The following is a 20,153-nucleotide window of genomic DNA, read 5'->3' as shown; positions in this document are numbered from 1 at the left end:
ATGGCGTCAAGTGTGGCAGCGGTAGTGAGGTTGGCCCAAGATTGGATATTGTTTCATTCTGCTGTGCATGGGGTCGCTATGAGTCGGTTCCGACTTGATGGCACCTGACAACAACTGTTCACTTGCTAACATTCTGTATGTGCCTTATTTTCAAATTAAGCAACACATTGTTGCTACAAACTAAGTAACATACGGTTATTATGAGTCAGAATCATTTTGATGGCAGTGAAATTTTTATCAAAAAAAGAAATATTATCTAAAAAAAAATTTTTTTTCTAAACGATCATTGTTGTTGTTAAGTACCCTCAAGCACTAGACTCTAGTTAATGATATGCATTCTACATCGTTGAGGGATGAAAATAGTGATGACTACAATTTATTTTGAAAATTAAAAAAATAATCTGAAATGATGGATTGATAGAAAAATGGATAGTGGATAGATATGTAATAAAGCAAATGTTAATTGTAGAATCTAGGAGTGGCCAGTCCAAGATTGAGTCATTGATAGATGCCAACATAGCACCTGCAGAAGAGAAGGGAAAGAGATCATTGGAAATGATTCAAAATGGTTACTGTCAATTAAGAGGACAAGAACTCATGAAATCTTCTAAGCACATAGTGTGATTCATTCTATTGTTTTCAAATACAGTAACCTTCCCTGAGTTCAGGCCCTCTCACAGTTCCGTCATCACGCGTACATTAATTTGTTGTACTCTGGTGGCAAGTGTGTTGTTATGATACTAGAAGGGTCACCCATGGTAGACAGATTTCAATACAGCTTCCAGACTAAGACAGACTAGGAAGAAAAATAATCTTCTTCTTATAATTATCCAGTGAAAATTCCATAAACTACAACAGAATATTATGCAATATGACATAAAAAAAAAAAAAAAAAAAGCCTCATAGGTTGGAAGGCACAAAAATACACAGTGCTCATAATAATAACAATGACTGTGTAGACGGTACTGAACTGGGCAACATTTTGTTGTAAAATGGGTCTCCATGACTTAGAGACGATTCAGGAGCAACTAATAACAACAACACAATTACTCAATGGCTCATAAGCCGGGCAGTCTGCAAGCATTGTCCTCGGCTTAGTAAGAGTCTCTCTCTGTCTAGTCTCCTTTCAATGGCTCTATATCAGTCAGTTATAACATAATGTACTGTATAACAAGCCACCACCAAACTCAGTGGATTACAACAATAAGCAATTCTATCTTGCTTACATACTTGCAGAGTAGCTGGGGACTTGCCAGTCTAGCCTGAGTTCAATTGAGGTAGCCTCCAGGATCCATGTGTCTCTCATGTTCCTTGGATCCATAGAGTTCCTGGGGCATGTTCTTCTCATGATGATGATAGAAGTAATCACAGTGCTCATACACTCCTGCTTGTTTTCACTGCATTGGTTTCCTGGTATGCTAGTATTCTCACCCTTGAATGGTTTTCTCCATTCATTGCACCAGGCAGTAAAAATGAATTGAGTCTGTAACTAGACCAATTTCAGTGGCCTGCCCTAGGTTGCCTCTTCAGCTTCCCTTAGGTAGAATCCCAAAGAGACAATTACAGACATCTGGCCAAGAGAAGGAATACAAGACACTTGTTTTTCAGTTTGAGGAGAAGTCAATTAAAGTTTCAATTTCCTCTGTTAAATGTCACATTTTACAACATCCTGGAGGGAGAACTGGCAGCCTTGTCATAAGTTTAAAAAAAAAAAATTTAAACTCTTTCAGGGAAAGGTTATTGTCTAAAAAGACACAGAAGAGCCTGGCCTGGAGATTAAAGCACCTCTCATGCTAGCTGAGCTTCGCAGAGCTCCTGGTTTCTATTTTAAGCGGCACATTTCACTTTCCCTACAGCCTTGAGTAAGCCTTTTTAGCTGACCTGCATCACTTTTTCTACCATGTGTAGAAAGGATAACAAGATTTGCTGTGGAGCGATGCATAGAAAGTGCTCTGAGAAGCTAGGGGGAAGGTAGACATCTCAAATGGAAAGAAGTTAGTGTTTTTCACTGATCTCCAGAAGTATCCAAGGTCTGGTGCCCCTCATTAGGGCATCTGTTCCTTTCTCAGAAAAATTAGATAAAAGCCAGAGCAAATGGAGCAGACAAGATCCCTTCCTTTGCCTCTGCGGTAAAGGAGATATGTCAAGTTGAGTGACAAATGATGACTATTCTTCACTTGCTAACACTCTGTATGTACCCTATTTTCAAATTAAGGAGCACATTGTTGGCACGCCTGAAAGGTTAAACATTCCCACTCTGTTGCTTCAGTTACTAATTGATGCCTTATCACAGTTTCTGTGGACGGAATGTCATGTCCACAGAATCCACTCTCTATATAGATCTGGGTGAGATTTTGAAAGCATCAAGAGTTTCCAGTTAGGTTATAAATCAGTCTCCTCCTGTCGATATGTATCCATATTTTTAAAAGCCTTCCCTCTTCAGTTATAGAAACCCATTTCTCCTTCTCCTAGTAGTTCAACCTATCCTAAAAAATAAGAACATCTACCCTTTCCAAAATTGTAGGAGGCAAAAAGGTGGGTAACTAGCAAGGACTCTCTTAGTGCTGTATGTGGGTGTGCTGAATAATCCTACTTTGGAAAGCAGTTTTCAGTATCAACAAAAGTGGGGCATTTTTGTTGGGCATATCTCTAGAAGTAGAATTGCTGGATCATAGATGATATTTCTAGGGATATACCCAACAGAAATGCCTATATGTTTTCACAAAAGACACACAATAGAATGTTTTTAATCAACCAAAATTTAAAACTACAAACACCTGAGGGTAAGTCAAAAAGTAACGCTACTAGGGTGCCACTTCATTTATGTATGGGTTTATTCCAAACACAGTGTGTCTAAACATAGCTCTTGTTTAAATATACTTGTCTTAGTCTCATAGAGTGCCTTCAAAAATTAAAAAAAAAAGATACTTTGTACCATGGAACAAAATGATTTTGAGGTCAAAGTTAATATCATATTTGTAACAAAACTCAAGTGAGCATCTTCCCAAATCATTGAAGATTTGCAGCAAGTTTACAGGAATTGGTGTTAGAAGCGGTCAAGTCAGTTTCAATTCATAGTGACCCAATTCATAACAGAACGAAACACTGCACCATCCTCACAGCTGTTGTTACACTTGAGCCCATTGATGCTACTACTATGTCAATCCATTTTTTTTTTTTGGGGGGGGGGTCTTCCTCTTTTCACTGGCCCTTCACTTTACCATGCATGATGTCCTTCTCCAGGAACTGGTCCCTCCTGATAATATGTCCAAAGTATGAGACATGAAATCTCTCCATCCTGGCTTCTAAGGAGCATTCTGGATATACTTCTTCCAACACAAATTTGTTTCTTCTTCTGACAGTATTTTTAATATTCTTCAATATCTGACACTATACCTTAAAATGTATCACTTATTGTATAGTCTTCCTTATTCATATTGTCCAATTTTACATATGAGGCTATTGAAAATACCATGGCTTTGATCAGCTGTACCTTAGTCTTCAAACTGATATCTTTGCTCTTGAGCACTTTAAAGAGGTCTTGTGCAGCAGATTTGACTAATGCAGTACATCACTCAGTTTTGTGACTGTTGCTTCCATGGGTGTTGATTGTGGATCCAAGCACAATGGCAAAATGAAGTCTTTTACAACTTCAATCTTTTCTCCATTTATCATGATGTTATTTATAGTACAGTTGTAAGGATTTTTGTTTTCTTTACATTGAGGTGCAACCCATACTGAAGGCTCTGTGGTCTTTGATCTTCATCAGTAAGTATTTTAAGTCTTCACTTTCAGCAAGCAAGGTTATCATCTGCATATTACAGGTTTTTAATGAGCCTTCCTCCAATCCTGATGCTACTTTCTTCTTCATATAATTTCTCATATTATTTGGCAACAATTCTCCTTTTGTCTGGCCAAGCTAGTGAACCTGCTCTGTAGACCCAGACCACCCTCCCATGGCATCCCAGATCTGTTCTTGGGGACAAACAAAAAGCTCTTTGTGGATATAGTCCAGCCATAACTCCCTTATATACATCTATTTTCAACTGATTCTGAGAATGGAAGGAGAGAGACCATGATTAATTGGTGTTGTTAAGTGCCATCAAGTCAGTTTCAACTCATAGCAACCCTATATAGGGTTTTTGAGGAGTTGCTAGTGGGTTTGAACTGACAACTTTGTGTTTAGCAGTTCAATGCTTATCCTACAGCACCACACCAGGATTAATTATCACCCCTTAAAACTCAGCAAAAAGTTTTAAAAGCAAAAAAGCAGAAAGCCTCATCTTTCTTAACAGTTAAGAAATGGACACAAGAAAAGAATAAATTGCTTTTCATTTGTGGAATATTAATATCAGAGGATAGTGAGACTTCATTTCATTTGTTTTGGCTATGTCATCAGGAGAGCCCAGGCTCTGGAGAAGTACAACATGCCTGCTAAAGAAGTGGTGGTGACAGTTGTGTGCTGTTGAGTTGATTCTGACTCACAGTGATCACCTATAGAGTTTCAAAGTCTGTAAATATGTATGGGAGCAGAAAGCCCCATCTTTCTCCCACAGAACAGCTGGTGGATTCCAACTGCTGACCTTACATGTAACCCACTATGCCACCAGAGCTCCTTGATAAAGAAGAGTGTCAGCAAAAAAAGGAGGAAACTCTTAAATAAAAAGGTTTATACAGTGGACGCCACACGGGCTCAAACATGGGAACAATTGTGAGGATGGCATATGATTGGCCAGTGTTTCGTTTTTTGTTACATACTGTCGTAACGAGTTAGAACTGACTTAACAGCATCTAACAATAGCATTAAAATGAGATGAGAGGCACTGAGTTCCTAATGCTAAGGTCTAAGGAGCTAATGAACTCCTCCTTGGAACAAAATCAGCTACATAATTAGAAAATTATGGTGTGCCACTGTGGGTTAAAACGCTGGACTGCAAAGCATTTTGAACTATAAAATCAGCGGTTCAAGCTCACCAGCCGCTCCTTGGAAACCCTACACAGGGTGTCTATGAGTCGGAACCGACGTGACAGCACTTAATAACAACAATGACAAAATCTCTTTCTTAGACTATTTCCTTATACTAGATGAAGAAACATCACCTATGAGTGCTCCTTGGATGGAGATTTAGAGGAAGTTTAATGTAATGCTGGAGTCCTGGTGTGGTGCTGTAGGATAAGCATTTGGCCATAAGGTCAGTTTGAACCACAAGGTCGACGGTTCAAACTCACCAACCGCTCCTAGAAAATCTTATATGGGGTCACTATGGGTCAGAACAAACTCAGTGGAACTTAACAACAACAACAATGCAATATCAGAGATTATTCCTTTGCTAAATTAGACATCACAGTCACCAATTGTCATAGATGGGAAATATGGTCACAATATTTTGTTGCTACTCCCATCAAGAAGAGGATTTCTTTTCTTTATCCCTTGAATCTGATTCTCACCATGTGACTTGGTTTATACAATGAGACATTAGCACATATGAGGCCAGCAGAAACTTGGAAAATGCTGCACATTTGCCCATGCCTTCTCTTGCTATTGGGACTCCTCCTCCCAGCACTGGGCCAGCCTGCTAAATGGTGAGAGGCCCCATAGAGAGAAACCCCAGTCATGACAGTCAAGGCCCCAGATACAGAAAGGAGGTGATCCTAGACCATTCAGCCCTACAAGAACAGTCCAGCTTAGAAAAACCACCTAGACATCCCACAAACTTGTGAGAAAATAGAAATGCATGCTATTCTAAAACACTGTGTTTGGCTGGTTAGTTACATGTTGCTGTTACTAAGTGTCGTCAAGTCAGTTCTGACTCAGAGTGACCCTGTATAATGTTTCCAAGGCTGTAAATCTTTGCAGAAGCAGAAAGCCTCATCTTTCTCCTGTGAAGTGACTGGTGGGCTCAACCCACTAACCTTGTGGTTCACAGTCCAGTATTTATCCTACAGAGCCATCGTGCTCTCACAGCAGAAGCTAACTGATACACTGGATCAGACCTCCGGTGGGTAGCAGAATCAAAGGAGAAGCAAACCGCTGTCACCTCAAAGCTCAGATACAGAATGAGAAAATACATATAAACAGCATCCCTGGAATTCAGAAGTGAGTTAAATTTATATCTATGGTTCGGCATGTTAGTTAAAACCGAGCAACAGAGTGAACCTAACATTTTACAAGAGGGTACATTTGACAGGTCCCATTGCGTCATTGTTAGGGGAAGAAATTCCTTGCACTGAAGTCTGGCAGCACAACTTCTATTTCCAGAGGATAATGAACTTGAAAAATGCTGCGCTCAGTGTTTACTTTTTTTTTGGTTTTGTTTTTTTAAATTTTTATTGTAAACTGAGTGATAGTTTACATGGGAGAATCTGCATTTTACACAATTGTTTCATTGTAATGATTACAATCTCCATGCATCATCATTCAACAGTATTTGCTTCTATTCCCACTTGGGGTGTTTTTTTTGGGGGGGGGCAGGGAATGTACACAAAAACACTCAGGAATATAGAATAATTTAAACCACCAAAAGGCACATTCTGCAAGCCTGCCTCCTGGTTCACAGCACTCAATCTTTCTCTTCCCATGAGTCTAGAGTCCTCAGTTGCTCCCTTTCTTCACGTCCCCATCTCTGCCTCAATCTCTGGTGTCACTGCTTCTCTGGATAGGGTCATGCATTCCACTCGTGCTCTTCTCCCTTGATGGTCCTAGAGTCTTCTGTTTCTGGACTGTAAGATTAACTACTTCCCCATTTTTGTTACAAAACTTCTACCTTTATAGTTGTGACAGTCACAATTAGTCATGATAGCATTACTCACTATTGAACCATAAGAGTCTTATCCCCATCTCTTTTCACCAGACCCATCTAGACAAGATGAAAACTACTCAGTGGGGATTCAACCTTCCCCTGCACACTCTTAAACTAAACTTCCTCTTGAAAACTTGTAAGCCAGTCATTTCATGCCTTTATTGCCCCCTCGTTTTAGGTTGTTGCTGTTGTTGAGTGCCATCGAGTTGATTCTGACCCATAACAACCCTCTGTATGGTTTCTAAGGAGCAGCTGTTGAGCTTGTACCAACAACCTTGTAGTTCAAATGACTTTGCAGTCTTATGCATTAGCCCACAGACTCCTCATTTTAGGTAGCCAATGTCTAAATTGCACGTCCTATCTACCCTATACACAGAGGAGATAAGATTGATACTTGATATGAAGACTCCTTTCCTCTCAGTTGGTACTTTGAGCTACTACCTCCATGAGTATAGGTCAAGTTCATCAGATTGTAGCAATTTACACTTGTTTCCTTTATCAAAAATTGTTTGTTTGTTTGTTTTATCTTCCTCTAGTCAAGTTCTAATTATCAAGCCATAGAGGCTAGGTCAAATGGATACTATCTGAAGGTTTGGGCATTCTTGTATGTCTCTCCTCACATCATATCAGCTGGATGCTTCACTCTCAGCTCTAGCGCACCATGGCTATGTCATTGTCCATGAACTCAGGAGTCTCCAGGTCTCACCACACTTCAAACCAACCAGCCCTTCCTCTACTCTCTCTCATCTGCAAGTTAACGGGAGTCTATGGAACATGGTTGAACTCAGCCCTCAATGTTTACTCTTAAACAAACATGGAGTCCAAGGTGCTACTGTTTTAACAGCTGAACATGTTTCCATCCTGCTCCAACCACCTGATTCAGTACAGACCAATTCAGTACAGGTGATCATCAGTACCAAGCGAAGAAATGGCAAGAGGAAGTGCTGAAATGATGGATTCTCCACAAGTAAGTTATTTGGTCCTTCAGGAAGAACCCACCTTGTTCTCTCTTCCTCTCTCGTTGCACACCTGAAAACACAATGTTGAGCTCCAGTCTCTTTGAAAAGACCTTTATAATGCAAGGATTTCTCTGGAAATCAGGGATAACATTCTGAGAATAGTGCCTTAGAAAGCAAAATAAGACAATTTCCTGTAGATGAGAAACAGAAGCCAGAGTCTGGAGGTCAGATTCCAGTCCAAGAAAAATTTCTATCTTGGCTAGTGTGCACATTGAAATCTGTATCTCTTATTGTTAGCTTTGCAACAGACTTTGGAAAGCAAGGAGGAAGTGTGGTTGGGGGAGATAGAACACAGTTTATAACAGAGGGAGCTAGCAAGGATTTCAAATTAATGTAGTCTGAATTGGTAAGAATTCCATCAGGACAGTTAATTAGTTGCTAACCATATGTCTCTTCTACTTTCTAATTCAGCATGAACAGACTTGCGTTTGAACTTCTCTGCCTAAGCCACTTTATTAACTGTCTTCTTTCCTATTCATGGGTCAGTACAGAAATGGTAAGAACCACCTTGCCTACATTTCATTCATTCATCTGAGGAGAAGACAGAAACAATTAGGAAAACTACAACTATAAATTCTGAGAGGGTTTTGCAGTTTAAATCAAAGAAATATTTTAAGGGTTATACTTCTCTAAGGTCTTTTCTATAACAGTATACAAATTCATCATTTTTCAACATAATCTCCTGGCTTTTCAATACATTTTGTCCATCTGTCAACAAGCTTTCATATTCCCTTATTAAAAAATGTTTTAGTCTGAGCTGTGAGCCATGAATGCACTGCTGTCTTCACTTCTTCATCAGAAGTGAATCTTCATCCATGAAGGACTGTTTTCAGGTGACCAGAATATCTGATGGAGCAAGATTAGTACTATAGGGAGGATGCTTTAACATCTCAAAATGAAGATTTTGCAGAGTGTCAACAGTATGGGCAGAGGTGTGTGGATGTGCATTGTCATTCAAGATCACAATTTCCTTGGATAGCCATCCTCTGCATTTAATCCCAAATTTAGGCTTCAGCTCTTCAGTGAATATATCATTGTAAGAGTACTGTTGATTGTTGAACCTTTTCCCTATATTGTTCCAATGCTGGCCTTTGAGAATCCCAGAAAACTGTAAGCATCAATTTTCCAGTTGATGGTTGACTTTTGAACTTTTTCTTGATCAATTTCCTGAAAGTAAATGGCAGGATATAAAATGAAAACATCCTCAATCACTGACCAAAAAAAAAAAGTACTGAAAAAGCAAGGTGATTATGTCCATAATTGATGTATTTGTATTTTCTAAAAGTTGATTAAAATAAATTCTGCAGCCAGAGTGCAGATAATTTTTGACTCACCCTCATACAGCAACAAAAGTGAGGAATGGATTCAAAAGACAATGTTAATAAGAAAAGAACTTCACTATAATGCAGTATGTGATGATTTATATATATATATATATATTTACATATATATATATATATATATATTCATATCTTGTCACACCCAAAGTCACATTCAAATATTGGTGCATTTAAAAAAAATGATAGTGTATCTTTTACCAACATAAATGAAGTGCTGACAAAATCAGGTGCTGGCAAGAATACAAAGTTATTGGAAGGAAGTCTTATACCCTGCTGGTGGGAGTGCAAAATGGTATAGTGTTTTGTTTCCCAGACAGCTTGTTGTTAAACATTAACAGTTCACAACTGGGGAGTTGGTGTTTATCTCAGACAGGATTCTTAGTTGCAGACAACAGAATTCACTCTAACTAGTTTAAGAAGAAAGAGTTTATCCTATTAGGTATCTTGCAGAATTTCCATGAGGTCAGGAACCAAGCTTGGGTGCTATCTGAACAGAAATAATGCAGCCATGAGTAGGACCAACTACCTCACAGGAATGTTCTAGCAGAAATCCCACTGTGGTCACCACTCCTAATCTGTGACTATAGGGGATAAAAATGTAGACACTCCACCTCTATTGCCCAGAAGAACCAAATGTCTCTGACACAGATCCATCATCGATGCAGTCCTTCACATGGAGTATGAACTCCATGGAAGTATGCACCATCTCTCATATGGATGGATTTGCCTGGTGGAATTTAATTAAATGTACTATCTCAGCAGCATAGACATCTGGGAAAAGTCATTTTTAGCTTTATAGATTATACAGTACAAGAAGACATGCCATACAGAAATTGAAACAGATGCTGAGTAAATCAATATATAGTATCTACATATGGAAAGCAAATTAAGTCCAGAGAATTTGGGTGCAGAACTCTCACAGGCAACTGGAAAAGGTAAGTACCAAAGATTTAGATTGAGGAGTTACCTGCATAGAGGTGAGGACTGATATCCTGATAGGGGCTAAAATGACTCAGAGAGGATGCTGAGAAAGAAAGAGAGTGAGTGAAAGACAGAACCTTGGGAACAGCTGCATTTAAAAGTTAGGTCTTCTGGGACAAAGGTTAACCTAAAATTATATGAAGAAAAAAAAGGGAGGGGGGGGAGTTTGTTTTATGATTATTTTCATTCATGCAAAAAGCAGTGGCATTGGGATGCTGTTCATACATATGTCATGAACAGCAGGTTCCCACTCATAGCAACGCTGTTTGGGGTTTCTGAGGCTTTAAAGCTTTATGGGAGCAAAAAGCCTCATCTTTCTCCCAAGGAGTGAATGGTGGACTCAAATTGCTAACTTTGTGGTTCTCAGTCCAGTGCTTATTATATGGTGCCACCATGCCCACAAGTTCCCATAGGGAGTAGTTAAAAGCCAGGCACAACTGATGATTTTGTCTGCCTAGACCTCTCCCGCTTTTTATCATGGGACGTCACTTTTTCTTTGTAAGACTACTCCAGCCCCACTCCGTGTGGTTCTAAGTTACCTTGTCCCCACTACTCCCCAAGGCAATGAGCACATGGCCCCAAAAAGGCTGTAGTCTACTAGCATCGACATCATCTAACTTTAAGAGGAGGGATGAGAGTAAAGATACTCACAAAAAGTATTCTAATGTGGTATAATTTTTTCACCACTTCTGACACCAGTCATCACTCCCCTTCCCCCACCCCATGATACACTCTGTTTCTCCGCTGGGTTCAATAACTCCTTGAAATTGCTTCACAGAACTAACAGACCATGCTCATAATTATGTGGTTTATTGGAGAAGTAGCAGGCTACACTTCAGGGAACAGGATATAGTTCATCAACAAGGACATCTTCCAACCCAGACAGCTCTCAGCTTCTCAGCCATGCCTGCAGGCAGCCAACTCTTTTCTCAGTCATGCCCACAAGCAAGTCTTCTCTTGACTGTGGCCACCATCAGGTCTTCTCTCTGCCTCTGCCCTACTCAGGCAAGTGCTACAGCTCTTTAGTTCTGCCAACTCTACCAGCAAGCCTCCTGCCCAGTTTGAAAGTCCACTGCAGCCACCTTATGCCAGTCTCCTGGTTCCTGCAGCCTCCATATATCTACCACTGAGCTCTGCTGCTTCCATTCTTGCATTCAAGTGCCATTTTCAGGGTTACATCTCTCCTTCTCCTGTCTAGGAGGTTCTCAGCACAGGGACCTCTGGTTCAAAGGATGTAAACCACTCCAAACTCTTCATGATGGCAGGGGTTGTTGTGTATCATTGAGTTGGTTCCAACTCATAGTAACCTTTTATAGGTTTCCAAGAGGGGCTGGTGGGTTTGAAATTAGAGTTAAGTCCAACTTTCAAGTCAATTCTGACTCATAGTGACACTATACAGGGTTTCTGAGGAGCAGCTAGTCCTGTTTTGGGTTCACAGTCCAATGTTTATCCTACAGCACCACACCAGAAGTCCTTAGGGTTGGCAGTCCAATATTTATCCTATAGTGCCACACCAGGGTTCATGATGGTAGTGAGAATCCCTCTACTTCTTGTCTATTTTAAGTCATGGACATTCCACCAGACCACAAACCAACCAATCCCCTTGTGTCTTAGTCTGGGTTCTTTAGAGACGCTAATGAACTAAATGATGCTTCCATATGAATAATAAAGAAAAGTTTATAACAAAAAAAAATGGTTCACACAATTGTGGAGGTGGACAGGTCCCAAGTCAGTGGGTCAAATGTCAGGCTTAAAGTTTCTGATTCATGTAACTGCAGAACGGATGCACTCGATTGGCAGGCCAGACAGGTAAGCTGGCAGGCTGCTGATGACTCCCAGGTTCAACGGGCAATAGAGCAGGCCACTGGCTCAAGTCCAAAGAACCAGAAGTTGAATGGTGTGTGTGCTGCAGGATCCAAACCCTGCAAAAAGCAAGCAAGCTTTGCTCAAGTGTCTAATATATTGGAAGCAGGCCACACCTCTGAGGAAAATTCTTTTCAATGCATTGACTGCTCAGTAGCAGATCCCATCATGGAGTTGATCACGTTCTATTAGAGCTCGTCATGGGTGAATACTGTATCTTCACTGCCAAACCACTGGGAAACCTGGCCCAGTCAATTTGACATAAAACCTTAACTATTACACTTTGGTAGGCACAGTCACTTAATATGCATTCTAATAATCTGATTACTGTAAAGTCACTTAATCCTCTTGAGTGGTTTATTGCAGAATAGACTAATCGCTATGCAGGATTGTGGTCTGGTCAATCATTTTGGCAGAATTAGAAACCCAAGGTTAGAAAGGCCATTGTTGTTCTTAAGTGCCATGAGTTAGTTCTAACTCATAGCTACCCTGTATAGGGTTTCCAAAAAGTGGATGGTGAGCTTAATTAAATAGTTGACCTTGTGGTTCAAACTGACCTTGCAGTATAGAGCATTAACCCACAGCACCACACCAGGACTCCTAGAAAGGCCTAGATAAATCAAAGCACATTGCATGACAGACCACCCCTTGATCATTTTGACCAGAGTTCTTACACATACTTAACATTTGCAGGAATAATCCCTTCTCCCAACATTTCACTAGTCCAAATCAGTCATTGTCTTTTAGTGAGGCAAAAACTCCTTTCAGTGTGAGGTAATTCAGGTACCAAACACTCAGGTCTGCTGCAGGTGTCCATTTGATCTGGTCAAGTTCTCCAAAAGTTATCTTGACTTCACCTTTCCTGACCTCTGAAACATTTAATTAGAAAATGTTATCATTATTGTTAAGTGCTGTGGAGTTGGTTCTAACCTGTAGCGACTCTGTATAGTGTTTCCAAGAAGCTACTGGTGGGTTTGAATTGCCAACCTTGTGGTTTGCAGTCCAGTGGTGATCCTACAGTGCCACACCAGAAGTCCTAAGTAGAGAAAATATTCCTTTATTCTGAGTCTCTCAAGGTATCAGCATAGCAAAACCTTTAATGGACATTAAGTTAGGCCACTGTATTCATCTAGCAGTACCTCCCTCTTGGCTCACTCTTTCAGTTACAGCTTCTATAATTATCCTTTTACAATAACAATTATCTCTGTTCAACAATCAATACACACAGTTGAATCATATAGTCATATCAGCATACCTACCCTTTCTCCCTTGGACCCTTTCTTCCCTAACCCATTAGAAAAAAGAGGAACTTTACAGTGGAAATCCTCCTTTATCTCCCTAATTTTTTTAAAAAATTTTTTATTGTGAGTTATGTGGGTTTACATGGGAGAACATCAGCTTCACATTGATCCTATCATTTCATTGCAATGATTACAATCTCCTCCATGCATCATCAAATAACCAAAGGATACACCCCACAGGCCCACCCTGCCTGGCTGTCAGCACACAGCCCCTCTCTCTCCCTCATCCCAAAAGTTATTCCTCTTCATGTTTTTCCTCATAACTCAGACTTTCTCCAGATTTTTCCATTCTTTTTTCTGATTGTACTAGCATACTAGTATTGAGAGATTTACTTTAAGACCATTTCACTGAGATCCCATTGCTACAAATCTACTCCTTTGCCCTTTCAATATATTGTCTACTTAAGAAATCTTAGTATTAATCGACTGGATTTCTAATTGCAGATTTTGTATTATTCCAAATTTTGACTTATTTTGTCTGTTTTTTTTGTAGTGATTTCCTAAATTATTCTAAGGTTTTTTCTGTGTTCTCCTTGCTTTCCTCAGTCTTTTCTGTCCTTTGCAGGAACTAAATATCATTCTTTCAAATTGCTTTTCAATTGTGTTGCTTTTTCTTCCTCAGAAACATTTTCGGGTTCTACATCTTGGTCATTTTTTTTGTGCCATTCGCTCTTGTTTCTTTGTGTGAACTAAAATAGTTTGTTGTATCTGACATGTTATGGTGCTTTGGTATTTGTATGAAATTGATGATTCTATGCTGATGTGTTCTACTTCTTGTTGTTGTTGTTGTTGTTGTTGTTAGGTGCCATCCAGTCAGTACCAACTCATAGTGACCCCATGCACAACATAACGAAACACTGCCCGATTCTGGGCCAACCTCACTATTGTTTCCACGCTTGAGCCCATTGATGCTGCCACTTGGCCAATCCAAAGAGAAACTGATGACTTTGAACCACCAACCTAGCAGTTCAAACCAGCCTTTCAATCCAGTGCTTATCTTTGTTGTTGTTGAGTTGATTCTGACTCATAGTGACCATATATAGGTTTCTGAAGAGTGGCTAGTGAACTTGAACTGCCAACCTTGTGGTTCAACTCGACCTTGCAGTCCAGCACATTAACCTGAGTGCCACACCAGGAGTCCTTGCTTATCTTGTTGTTGTTGTTGTTGTTGTTAAGTGCCGTCGAGTCAATTCTAACCCATAGCGACCCTGTATAGTGTTCTGAGGAGCAGCTGGTGACCTTGAAGCACCGACCTTTATTTCCTTTATTGCTGCTATTTTCTAGTGTTTACCAAATCTTTATGAATTCCTCTTTTACTTTGGTGAGGTTTATTTATTTTCCTTTCTCTGAGGTTACCTTGTAATTGATTACTTTCTTCCCTTGTTTAAAACAGCCTGTTTTATTTAAAATTGTCTTGACTTCCTCTCAATTTGGAAGTTCTGTAATTACATAATTTAGTCCCTCTGTTTGCTTTGTAGTTGTCCTCATTTATAAATTGATATCTTTGTTTCCCTTATGTCAGTCTTGTACATTTAATTTACTTTGGATATTTTCATATCTGTGGTGGTTTCTAGGTGATGTTGTAATGGTCATTGTCAGCTCACACCCAGATCAAACACAGATGTGGTCTACAAGAGCTCAAGGCACCATTACTGAATATATGAATGAGAGGGTTTGATTCATTTCCTGTCTCTGGCCAACTCAGATTGCAGATATGCATGGTAACATTAGGAGGCAGAACTCAGAGATGGGCTAGTGGCCAGAATGACTTTGGATGACTGTGTCCAGGGGCTGTGTCCAGTGGGTAAAGGAAAAGGACCATCTGGTCCATGGGCAGTGTGGAGAATTCATGAGACTCCCTTATCCCCTTTTGCCTCTACTGACCCTATGGTATCCTAAGAAGCCACTTCCTTGTGCCTGACCTTTACTCTCCTCTGAAACATTCCCCCACCCAACTGACACAAGACTAAGGGAGAGGTTGGATCCACTCAACCAGAACTTTAGACAGCACCGAGGTCAGGGTCCCTGCTGCTTCACCCTGGGGCAGTTAGGACAAGCCTCCACCTAGTCAACGGCTGTTGTTGTTGTTAGGTGCCATTGAGTCATTTCTGACCCATAGCAACACTATATACAACAGAACAAAATACCACTCAGGCCTAGGTCATCCACATAATTGTTAGTATGCTTGAGGCCATTGCTACTGAAAATGTGCCAATCCATCTCATTGGGGGCCTCCTTCTTTTTCACTGACCCTCCACTTTAACAGTATGATGTCTTCCAAGGACTGATCCCTACTGGTATTAAGTCGAAAGCATGAGAGGGAACATCTGGCCTTCTTCGCTTCTAAGGAGCTATCTGGTTGTACTTCTTCCAACACAGATTTGTTGTTCTTCTGGTAGTCCATTGTACCTTTAAAATTCTTCTCCAAACACCATAGCTCAAATGTATCATTTCTTCTACAGTCCTCCTCACTTACTGTCCTCCTTTTACATGCATATGAGGCTATTGTAAATACCATGGATTGGGTCGAGTACACTTTATTCCTCAAACTGACATCTTTGCTCTTCAACACTTTAAAAAGGTCTTATGCAACTTATTTTCCTAATACAATATGTCATTTGGTTTCTTGAATGCTGCTTCTATGAGTGTTGATGGTGGATCCAAGCAAAATGAAGTCTTTAACAACTTCAATATTTTCTACATTTATCATGTTGATGTTTATTAGTCCAGTGATGAGGATTTTTGCATTCTTTACACTGAGATGCAATCCATACTAAAGGGTGTGGTCTTTGATCTTCATGAGTAAATATTTCAAATATTCTCTTTGCTTTCAGCAAGCAAGGTTGTATCATCTTCATATCACAGGTTCCTAATGAGTCTTGCTGAGTTTAGAGCTTTTTTCCCCCTAATACTTGCATTTACACTATAAATTTCCCTTTAAGTATTACTTTCATTGTGTTCCATAAATTTTGATAAGTTATATTTTCATTAAATTCAAAATATATTTTAGTTTCTCTTGACACTTTTTTGATCTATGGATTACATAGAAGACTATTGTTTAATCTCAAAATATTTGGAGGTTTTCCCAGAAGTTTTTCTGTTATTGAGCTCTAGGTTAGTTTCACTGTGGAATATGAGAAGATAAGGGGGCAAGGAAACTAGAGTACTGGAGATAGAACAAACAGAAAACAATAAATGTTGACTCAATGTAAAATAAATGTAACTAAGCCATTGATCAATTTGTGTGGAAATTGTCAAATAAGAACATAAATTGTTGCATAAATTTTTACCAAAAAAGCAACCCAAATATAGAGAGAGAGAGTGAGAGAGAGTGCTGCAGATTAATGCTCCAGACTGCAAGGCCGTTTGAACTGCAAGGTTGGAGGTTCAAGCTCACCAGCTGCTCCTGGGAAACCCTGTACAGGGTCGCTATGGTCGGAAACGATTCTACGGCACTTAACAACAACAACACACATGTTGGAAGTTCTGTAATTACATGTAAAAACACACATGTTGTTGTTGTTAAGTGCCGTAGAATCGTTTCCGACCATAGCGACCCTGTACAGGGTTTCCGAGGCTATAAATCTTTACGGGAGCAGAAAGCCTCATCGTTCTCCCACGGAACAGCTGGTAGTTTCGAACTGCTGACCTTGCGGTTCACAGCCCGATTGGTAACCACTAAGCTACCAGAGCTCCTTAACACATATAGTGAAACTTTATTAAAATACGTATATATTTTTGGTGAACATTTATACAGTAAGTTAGGTTATATATGTATATATATTGGGGGGGTGAATATTTATTTTTTAAATATATGTATGAATATGCTGTTGTTAAATGACGTTGAGTCGGTTCCGACTCATAGTGACACTGTATAGGGTTCCCGAAAAGCAGCTGGTGGGTTAGAACCGCTGAACTTGTGGTTTGCAGTCCAGTGCGCCACATCAGGCACTATAGGATAAATATATCCTACATTTTATACGTATATATTTGGTGAAAATTTATACATGTTAGGTTCTCGTTTGACAATTTCCACACAAATTAATCAATGACATTATTTACATTTTTTTACATTGTTTCAACATACTCATTTATGGAGTCCTGGCATAGTGCTCTAGGATAAGCACTGGACTGCTAACCACAAGATTAGTTGTTCAAATCCACCAGTTGCTCCTCAGAAATCCTATAGAAGGTAGCTATGAGTCAAAACCAACTCGACAGTACTTAACAACATATTATGCATGTATACATAAATACCTAATTTGTACAAATTTTCACCAAATATATATAAATATATATTTTTGGTGAGATACATACACACACATACACACACGTGCAGTGACGAGTCAAAAATTATTGGCACTCTGCCTGTAGAAATTATTTTAATCGACTTTCAGAAAAGGCAAATATATCATTTTTTACATAATCTCCTTGTTTTTCAATATACGTTGTCCATCTGTCAACAAGATTTCATACTCCCTTATTTAAAAATGTTTTAGGCTGAGCTGTGAGCCATGAATGCACTGCTGCCTTCACTTCTTCATCAGAAGTGAATCTTTATCCTTGAAGGGCTGCCTTCAGGGGACCAAACAGGTGAATGTCCGATGGAGCAAGATCAGTACTATAGGGAGGATGCTTTAACACCTCGAAATGAAGTTTTTGCAGAGTGTCAACAATGTGGGCCGAGGTATGTGGATGTGCGAGGTCATAGAAGATCACAACACCCTTGAATAGCAGTCCTCTACCTTTAATCCAGAGTTTGGGCTTCAGCTCTTCATTGAGCATCTCGCTGTGATGAGCACAGTTAGTTGCTGAACATTTTTCCTCATAGTGTTCTAATATTGGCCCTTGAGGATCCCAGAAAACTTAAGCACCAATTTTCCAGCTGATAGTTGACTTTTTTTGTTTTTTTCATTGTGAATTATGTGGGTTTACATGGGAGAACATCAGTTTTACATTCATCCTATCGTATTTCATTTCACTGCAATGATTACAATCCCCTCCATCCATCATCAAATAACCAAAGGATACACCTAACAGGTCCCCCCCACCCCCTGCGGCTGTCAGCAAACAGTCCCTCTCCCTCCCTGAGTCCCATGTTCCCAGCCACTCCATCTGTCCACATCATCATTCTGTCTCCAGGCCTGGCTTCACTGACTCTCTGGCTAGGGTCACACTTTCCGTTCTTCTCACTTGATGGTCCCAGCGACCTCTGCTCCTGAGCTGCAAAATCAATCACTCTCCTCTTTTGTCAAAAAGCATCTACCTCTATATTTCCAACCCTCACAGTCAGTCCTGATGGCAATTATTCACTATTGTACCACAAGAGTCTTAACCACATTTCCTTTCGCCAGCCCGGTCCCAAGAGATTGGAAAACATTCAGTGGAGATTCTACCTACTCCTGCCCCGTCTGAAGCTAGGCTCCCTCTTGAAAGCTTGTAAGCCAGTCACTTCTTGCCTTTATAGGACCTCTCCCCCCATTTTGGGTAACCTATGTCTAAGTAGCCCATCCCTGTCAACTCTGTGTATCGAGGGGGTTGGAGTGATCCTTGCTGTAAAGATTTGTTCCCTTTTTGAGCTACTACATCCATAAGTATAGGTAAAGTTCATCCGATTGTAGTGGGTTGCTCTTTTTTTTTTTTTTTTTTTGCTTTTGTCTTATAGTTGAGTTCTGATCATCCAGCCATCAAAGCTAGGTCAAGTGGGTACTATCTGCAAGTAGGGGTGTTCTTGTGCATCTGCCCTCACTTTATATCAGCTGGACACTTCATTCTCCACTCTAGTCCTCTGTGGCCATGTCACTGCCTCTGGGCCCAGAAGTCCCTGGGCCATGCCGTAACTGCTGGCCATCCAGGTCTCCTCCCGGGTTCACAGGACTCTACTGAATGTGGTCGGACTTAGATCCCAACTTCATTGCTGTTTTTTCCCCCTCTTCCCCTTATCGGTGACCAACGTGGTCAACAGCCAGACCACATGCATGCTCATGTATTACCCTTGAGTCTTAGTATTGGAAGGGAGTTTCCTCTGAGGGGACCCGACCACTTGCCTTAATGGCTCCTGGGCAAACAGCTTACTTGTTCTTGTAGCAATCAGTCATACTGCCATTATTGTTTCTAATTTTTCCTGCTGGTCTTTCTTCACGAAGTATCTTCTGTTCTTCTAGCTGCTCCAGGCTGGTCTACTTGTCCTTTCCAGTGGAAATTTCCCACCTCAGATAATTCTGGATGGGAAGGGAAACCAAGATTCAAAAGACAGCCAAGCATCTTAACATTATTCCCCTCTTTTACCCTTTCAAACCATGCCTCAATCTCTGTATCCCGAAGTCCTGTTATTCCAAGGTTGTGCATACATCATCATTTACCTCTGTCTCACTTAGCCCATGCAAACCTGTCTAACTGTTCTCCCATCCACCTTGTTCTTCTATTCCCCTCCTCGTTCCTGTGTATTGCCTGTCCCCCTCCCCCAATACACCCAAGTTTTCCTATGTCTATTACCTACCCTGTGCTCCATCATCCCCTCTCTCCCTTCCTCTCCTCCCATACATCCTGGTGATCAGCAATTATACATATAGTTTTTTTGTTGTTGTTTTCTTTTTTCACTTTTTTTTTTTTTATTGTGAATTATGTGATAGTTTACATGGGAGAACATTAGTTTTACATTCATTCTATAGTATATCGTCTCATTGCCATGGTTACAGTACCCTCCATGCAATATTTCCCCTGTGCCCCCTGGGTCTTCAGCACACAGTCGCTTTCCCTCTCTGGATCTAAAGTCTCCAGCTGCTCCATCGCTCCACATCATCATCTCTGGCTCCATTTCAGGCATCACTGCTTCTCTGGGTAGGGTCC

Source organism: Chrysochloris asiatica, unplaced genomic scaffold, assembly GCF_000296735.1.
Source record: "Chrysochloris asiatica unplaced genomic scaffold, ChrAsi1.0 scaffold00039, whole genome shotgun sequence".
Classification (NCBI taxonomy): Eukaryota; Metazoa; Chordata; class Mammalia; order Afrosoricida; family Chrysochloridae; genus Chrysochloris; species Chrysochloris asiatica.
Note: the sequence above shows the minus strand (reverse complement) of the source record.